Below are 7,926 nucleotides of genomic sequence, written 5' to 3'. Positions count from 1 at the left end.
TGATGTAGTCACTGTTGATTTCCCAAAGCACGAAACACAATCGTCCAGAAGGCTGTCATTGTTGAATCTGTTTGTCTTTATGTATGTTGGCTCAGTGTAGAGCTCTCTAGAAACGGAATAGGATTCCAATGACATGATCAGACACTTAGTGAATCAGACCTATCGGTGTACTGTATTTATAAAGTTTAACTCCACAGACACTCCCCACTACCCCCATGCACTGTTTATTTCTGATGATTCATGATGTATTCCTCAAGGATCAAGCATCTTCATCTCTAATTTTAACATGGACATCTTGTTTAACACATATACAGTATATGTTTTAATGGCAGATCTCATATTCAAATGCACTACATTTCTAAAATCAAATTGTCGGTTTACTAATGGCCTAAATTGGCACTGTAAACGTTAACAACTGGACCATTATGAAGCTCACTTTTTACAGATTAACCTTCACGATTGTAATTGAGTACAGTGGGCATTACTTCAAATTGGCCAGCTTCTCTCGAGGTCTGCGCGTGACATCACGCGGGATCACGCGACTTCAATTTGTATTTCTCCAGTGACGCTGCAACAACCCAAACAACCGGCAGATGGCTCTTGTGAGCAGGGTGTCTCGTAAAAAGAAATGGAACCTGGAAAACCCTACACAGACTTCACTACAGACTTTAGCAGACTGGTTTAGAAATAATTTAATAGCCAGAAATATGCCTGCCCTGCCCTAATAAAGAAATATTTGGTTAACTGCGAGTGAATCCCGTTTGCAGCCGTAGAAGAAACGCAGGACGAATGAAACATTCTGGTTTTCTCCGAGTGCAACATGATAGACTGACATCATTTGGACAAACTATAGAGTATATTAACCTCCGTTGCTCAGCCAAATGCCTTCCTGTTACGTCCTGTTATCACGGAGTTACAGGCGATAAACGATTTTTGATGGTCACAAGTTTACTTCATTGTTTTGATTATTAAAGAGTGTTTTTCATTTAAAGGGTTGACTTCATGCTTATTCAGTAGAGCATTTAGTGCTCTCCCCAACCCCAGACGTTCACATTGCATGTTTGTTTGTAATGGATGCAACCGCGAGATAGGCTACGGGCTTCATGACAGCAATGAATTGTTAACAGACTTGAACCAAGACATATAGCCCAGCAGCAATCTATCTAAAATAACACATACTTGAAGTACCATTCATGATATGTTGTGAAATATTGAAGTTGTGGGAAGTTTACATAATTTAAGCTGTAGGATGTTTAATTCGTCCCCCATGCTGTTTCATTTGTCCCAGCCAGGAGGGACGAATGAAACAAAACACACGTTCGACTTCTCCTTAAATAACTCTTGAACGGTTTTGTTCAGAGCTATACATGCAACTGTATTTGACAAAGGACAGATGTATGTTGCTAGTGACAAAATATTAACTTTCAGTGTTTTACGATGTCTTTGTAAATTACGTTTAATTAAAAAGTGTTTCATTCGTCCCGGTTCTCCCCTATGCTCTGGCTCATAGGCGCCGATACCGTGGATGCTCGAGCGACGGAGCACCCACGGTATCGGCGCCTATGAGCCAGAGCATAGGGGAGAACCGGGACGAATGAAACACTTTTTAAATATCGAGCACCCACGTGTGCCAGCTTACAGTCCCGGCTAAATTTACATTAGCATGTAACATTACATCGCAGTTGATGTTAAATTCAGCATCTCTCATAATGTGATTGGCTATGTTGCTGTCAATCCCCTACTCCATATCCTAACCACCAAGCAGAGGTTGGTGTGAAAAGGAAGAGGACTTTTATTTGGTCTAGTAAACAATACAAAAGTAGCCTACAAAAGTGTCAATAAACAATGCAAAAGTACAAATGTCAATAAATGGCAATAATAAAGTGTCGAATATAATAAAATGTCCATAAGGCTAAAGGCTCTTAAATTTACAGCAGAGAGAATCCTTGGGATTGGGAAGTCTTGCTTGCGTGTTGTATGCAGTTTTTTGTTGATCTTGTCAACACAGTCTTTCATTTCCTTCCTGTCCACATCCTGTCCATTTTGGGTAGGCCTAGGAGTTGCGTGACCAACTTTTAAACATTTCTCGGGGGAGAAAACCCTGAATCCCCTCTTACATAGGACATTTCATGTCTGGGCTTAAGTCTCCAATGTGTTGAGCTCCTAGCAACGTGCCTGCCTAGATCTACCATGCGCAAAAGCTCAATTTAATTGTAAATTCTGTGCAACATATGCATACTTTGCTATTGTTTCAACCAGCCTGTTGTCCATAGCCTGTCAAGAGAGTGGCGCCAGAACGATTTTAAGGCTATTTCGCATAAGCTACTCAATGGTGCTATTTCACACACATTATAGCGACCCCCACTCGCCGGGGTTAGGTGGAAGGTGTTAATAGGCAATTGGCGTAGCCTACAGTGGACTAAGGCTGTCAAAATTGCTCAAATATGACGTTCGAATTTTCCCTCTAAAATAAAAACAAAATATATTGGAATATCTAGGCTATATTATTTGCGCATTATGTCAGTGACGCGCATCATGTCATCTGTTATTTGGAAACTTTTGAATTAACTGAAAGGAGATAAATATTTTTTGTTAGTTTTGGAAGTTTATTTTTACGCCGCCTACAATGGCCAGTTCCGACAAAGCCGAAATAACTCCTTTTGAAACAATGAGTGAGCAGGCCGCACGTTTGTATGGTTACATTGCTTGACAGGGGGGATCCCAAGCAGCTTTCAGCCATAAGGCTACTTTGAGAACATTTCCTAATTCACCCGACACTGATATTCAAAATGTTGAAAACTATTTCGGCATAGCCTATAAGCAGTTTAATTAAATGTAATGTTAGTTGTAAACAAACGGGCTACTTGGTGAGGTTTGGCAATAACGTAGACAGCAAATTAAAGGGAAACTTGGCAGGATTTCCCCCTCTGCTGGAGAAATTGTGCATTATGCTATTTCAAACTGTGGAAAAAGGTAACGATAAAGCACATGGATTTGTTTACAAGCTAGCAAAACGATTAGCATAAGTTTGGCAGACAATGTGGATGTTACAAGGTAAGAAACACGATTTAAAACTAGTTTCTTGTTTCTCACTTATCTTTTCGGGACGGTAGTCTCAATGTTGCAAGGTTGGTTTTCCGCCTGAGGACGCTAGGGGCAGCGGGAAAAGTCACCATTTTCACCGGAACAGGTCATTTAACCATCCAACTGATTTCTAAACGGGTTTATTACGTTGAAATAGTTGCCAAGTTCCCCTTTAAGATATTTTTTCGTTTTGTGGAGCAGCACCGGTAGGCTATCAAAAGCAGATTTTAGCCTCCTGCTTTTTCAGAAGGGGCGGCAGGCAGGCTACTGACAGAGCGATGTACAGTGGCAGAGCGATGCACAGTGGCTGAAAGTGGTACTTAAGTTTCACGCAGCTTCACGCCGCGTAATGCGTGACTGAAGTGGCCATTTTAAAGTAATGCCCACTGTATAATGAGCTGTTGTCAAGGAGAAATATGTTGTGGTCCAGAAATCAGAAGGCAAACATCTTGCTTAAAGCATTTTCCGGATTTGGTCCCAAACAAAAAATCTGCCTCACTCAAATTTAGTTCAAAAATGGACTCTATGTTTAAAAATAAACTTTTATTGTCCCCCATGGAAAGCAGAGTCTGTTGGACAGACCTTTTTTGGAAGAGGTAAGAAAGAAAAGATGGCCATGCCAGCTATTGGGCCTCAAGCAATATAGCAAACAAATGTCCTTTTTAGGGCTGTCAACGTTAATGCGTTAATCGCGATGCGATTAAGGACCAAGCATAACATGTTTTTTTTTTTAATCGCATTAATCGCGTGTCGGCAAAATATTTTTTACACGTCACTGCTGTTATCAACGATCCTCTTTGGCTGCTACTATTTTGACCCTTTGCTGCACCGTTTCTTGTCCTCAAAGTCCTCAGTCCTCAAAGTCATTGTCCTCAGTCGACATGGAATTAAAATCACCGAAGCACTTCAAGTTTAAGCTATAATCTACGAGCTAAACATTGTTTACACTCTTACACTGTTACATGTGAACTGAACAAAGTTAATGAAGATAGGCTATTTCTGTTTGTTATGCACGTCATTGAAATGTGCTGTAGGCCTAGGCTACATTTTGCACATGCACTTGTGCATATTTCTCAACAGTTCCTTATTTTCAACTGAACTCAAAGATAATAAATATAGGCTATATGGAGTATTTTTTGTTTGTTATGCCCTCTACAATGTGTGTAGGCTACATTTTATGCATGCAACTCTGCTGTAGCATTTATTTCCGTTTATATCAGCTATATTTCTGAAGAATACATTGTGTTGCCCCACTGCACATTGTTTGAAATTTGATTTGAAATAATGTAATATACGTCTTAAAATTAAGTTCATGAAGTAACTTTCTTTGCTTTCATTCGATTCTCAATCAGAATACATTGGTAAGAATCATTTTACATTGTTAATATGGACTTCTGTAAAGTTCAGAAATGCAAAATAATAGAATTTTAATCAGGGGATAAAATATGTGATTAATTGCGATAGAAATTCTATAGACTATAGAAATTCAGTGATTAATCGCGATTTAAAAAAAATAATTGCTTGACAGCCCTAGTCCTTTTAATTTTGATCATATTCATGATTTGTTCATTTTTCAAGTACCCATTGATTTTTGGGATTTATCAGTTTTCTTGTTTTTACTCTTACCAAGAACAAACCAGAAATTGCACCATTGCATTTGGCACACAATTTCAATTCTATATTTGAGGAATTTAAAATATAATATAATATTATATATTAATATAATATAATATATATAATATTATTTATTGCCATAGATGACAATCGAAAAACATTAGTAAAAACCTTTGAAAGTATTAAAATTATGAATGGTCTGTGTGTGTGTGAGAGAGAGAGAGAGAGAGATGAGAGAGAGTAGGCTAGGGGTTTGAGGTCTCTGTGTGTGAATATAGTCTACTCTTTGTAGCTATGTATGAGAGTCTGTCTGTGTAGGCTATGTGTAAAAGAGAGAGAGAGAGAGAACTGGGTAAGAAGACGTAAACACAGAAGTGACGTAGCCTAGTTCCCGCCTTGACGAGTGACTTGACAGATTGCAATGCGTTTGGCAGATTGAATGGCCATTTGACAATGCAATCACGGGGGGCGCTATTTCTTTTCCATTTGAATAAAATGCCTCAAAACGATGGCAAAACGTTTGCCCAAAATAAAGTCTTTTCAAGCTGGTATTGAAAGTTTTGCCAAATATGTTTTTAAAATGCAATCCTACATTGCACTTTAAATATTAAATTGCAAAACGAATTGACAGTTAAATGATGAAACTGAATATTGAAAATTGAAATGCAAAATGAATTGCCATTTGAATTTTGAGACTGAAGTACCATGGCAAAATGGAATGCAATTCAATCCATGTTTATTCTATTTTTTAACCAAAATTATTGGAATTGATTTTTGGATTTCACTGTCACTTTGCAGATTAAAATACAATTTGTTGGATATTAATGCAAATTGCAATATTAAATTGCATAATGAATTGTCAATTGCATAATGTAATGTCTTTTTGAATTGCATATTGCAGATTGCATTGTCATTTGAATAAAGCTACCCATATGCTTCCATATGCGACCTCCGCGACCTCCGCTCTGCTGAATCGTGACCAGACCTCCTCAACCACCTGGCGGTGGAGTCTCCACTCTCTGGTATGTGGGCCACCTCTTGACAAGATGTCGGCCACAGCATTCAAGGCCCCCGGCACATGCTCTGAGAGAGCTGAACAGGGGGTGATCCCATAGCCACAGGTCCGTCACCAGACTGCAAAGGGCTGGAGACCCCAAGCCCCCCTGTCTGTTTATATAGGCTGCAGTCACCATGCTGTTGGTCCTCACCATCACATTTTGGCCTCTTAGCCGCGGTAGAAAGTGCCGGAGGGCAAGGAGAGCGGCTCTCAGCTCCAGGACATTGATGTGCTGGGATAGCCAAGGGTCCGTCCAGAGATGCCCTGACCTTCGAGAACGGCACTTCAGCCTACTGGGGATGCATCTGTAAAAGCGACCCGGCGACGAATCACTGGTCCCATGGCACTCCCCCTCTCGGTGTTGGTTGGATCTTTCCACCGGCGTAGGGCTCTGTGAAGCCTGCGGTACACAGTCATCTTGGCCTGGGAGGGCCCTTGGGGGAACAGGCCTAGGCTCAACAGGCACCTCTGGACTGGGTGCATGTGAAGGAGGCCCAAGAGGCGAAGGCAGAATCTCCACTCCACCTGGGGATGCAACGTGAAGCAACCGAGACATGCGGCGAAAGACTGCTGTCTCGCCGGTGAGAGAGTTACGGTTCCACTCCTTGAGTCCAGGGCCATGCCCAGGAAGGTGGTGATCTGGGAAGGCTGGAGTCTGCTTTTCTTGGGATTGGGGTGCAAGCCCAAGTCCTGAATGTGCCTCGACAGCAAGGCCATGTAGAGGTAGCATTGCTCTGCTTAGGTTGCACAGATGAGCCAGTCATCGAGATAGTTTAATATCATGAGCCCCCGCTGCCTCATGGGTGGAAGAACTGCATCCATGCACCTTGTGAAGGTACGGGGCCAGAGAGATTCCAAATGGGATGACTTGGAACTCAAAGACTTGACCCTTGAACGCAAACCTCAGGAACCGCCAGTGTCCTGGCCAGATGGGTATCTGAAAGTAAGCGTCCTGCAGGTCTATGGTAGCAAATCAGTCCCCTGCATTGATGGCCTGCCGCACCCTCGGAACTGTGAGAAACCTGCACCTCAGGGACCGGAGGTGCAGGTTGAGTTCTCTGAGATCTAGAATAGGACGAAGGTCTCCTGTGCGCCTGGGTATAAGAAAATAACGGGGGAAGAACCCCGCTTAGGGGTCTGAACTCCTGACTTCTCTTATCGCCCTCTTGTTCAGGAGGATGGACAGCTCTGCCCGTAAGGTCTGGGCATGCATGGCACTGCTCAACATAGTAACTGTAGGTGCCCTCGTCACACGGGGTCTGGTCCTGAACTGCAGGCGGTACCCATGGGTCATGGTGGAGAGCACCCATGAGTCCACTCCTAAGGCCAGCCAAGCCTTCCTGCATCAGGCTGAGAAGCGAGGCTGGCTGGCCGACCCGGACATTGTCAGGAATGACGATGGTGTCTGGAGGGGCCACGGCTACTAGCACGCTGCCCTCCCGGCCAGCTTGTGGGCGGCTACCCCGTCCCTGGGGTATGCCTGATGCCTGAAGCTGCTGCCTGAGATCAGTCAGCCCCCAAGCCGGATGCCCCAGAGTAGGTGTTGAATGAGGCATGGATGCCCTAGGGCGCCTAGCACCCCTGGCACGCCTGCCAAGAGACCCTGAATGCCCTGCCAACGACCTCTTCAAACAGACGGGCCAGCTCGCCTTCTAGGGGGCTGGCTGCACAAGGCTTCGCACAAGGTAACAGTCTCAACGTCCACAATTGCCTCCTCATCTTCCTCCTCCAGCTCAGGACTCGGACTGGTAGGAGGAGCAGATTGGGGAACTGCAGGCCTTGTGCCAAGAGAGAACAGTGAGGCTTGTGAAGCTGCTGAGGACTCCCCAAGCCCCCTGGCTACTCTTTCCATCTTCTTTGACGGCCCCTCGGAAGCAGGAGAACCCGCACATTTAGCAGAGAAAAAACGACAACGGGCTTCCCTTGTGTGCATAGGCATAATAAAACAATTCATGCACCACCGGGGGGCATCTCTTGCCAAGAAAGCATGTTGGTGGCCCAAACACAACACACACCTATCACTGCCATCCTCCATAGGCATAGAAATGCCACAACCAAGGCCAGCGGAATGACGCTCTGTTTACAGCCACAGACGCATGTGAATAGAGAAGAGGCCAAAGCCACCTGTGTGCTATGAGCTAAGCGCAGGCTAGCGCAGTACACGGGCTGTT

This window comes from Alosa pseudoharengus, unplaced genomic scaffold (genome assembly GCF_046254945.1).
Source record: "Alosa pseudoharengus isolate Yale_2024_CS ecotype anadromous, Long Island Sound unplaced genomic scaffold, YU_APseudo_1.1 YU_APseudo_1.1_scf_7, whole genome shotgun sequence".
NCBI lineage: Eukaryota > Metazoa > Chordata > Actinopteri > Clupeiformes > Clupeidae > Alosa > Alosa pseudoharengus.
The sequence above is the reverse complement of the archived record's forward strand: the minus strand, read 5'-3'. Positions refer to the sequence as shown.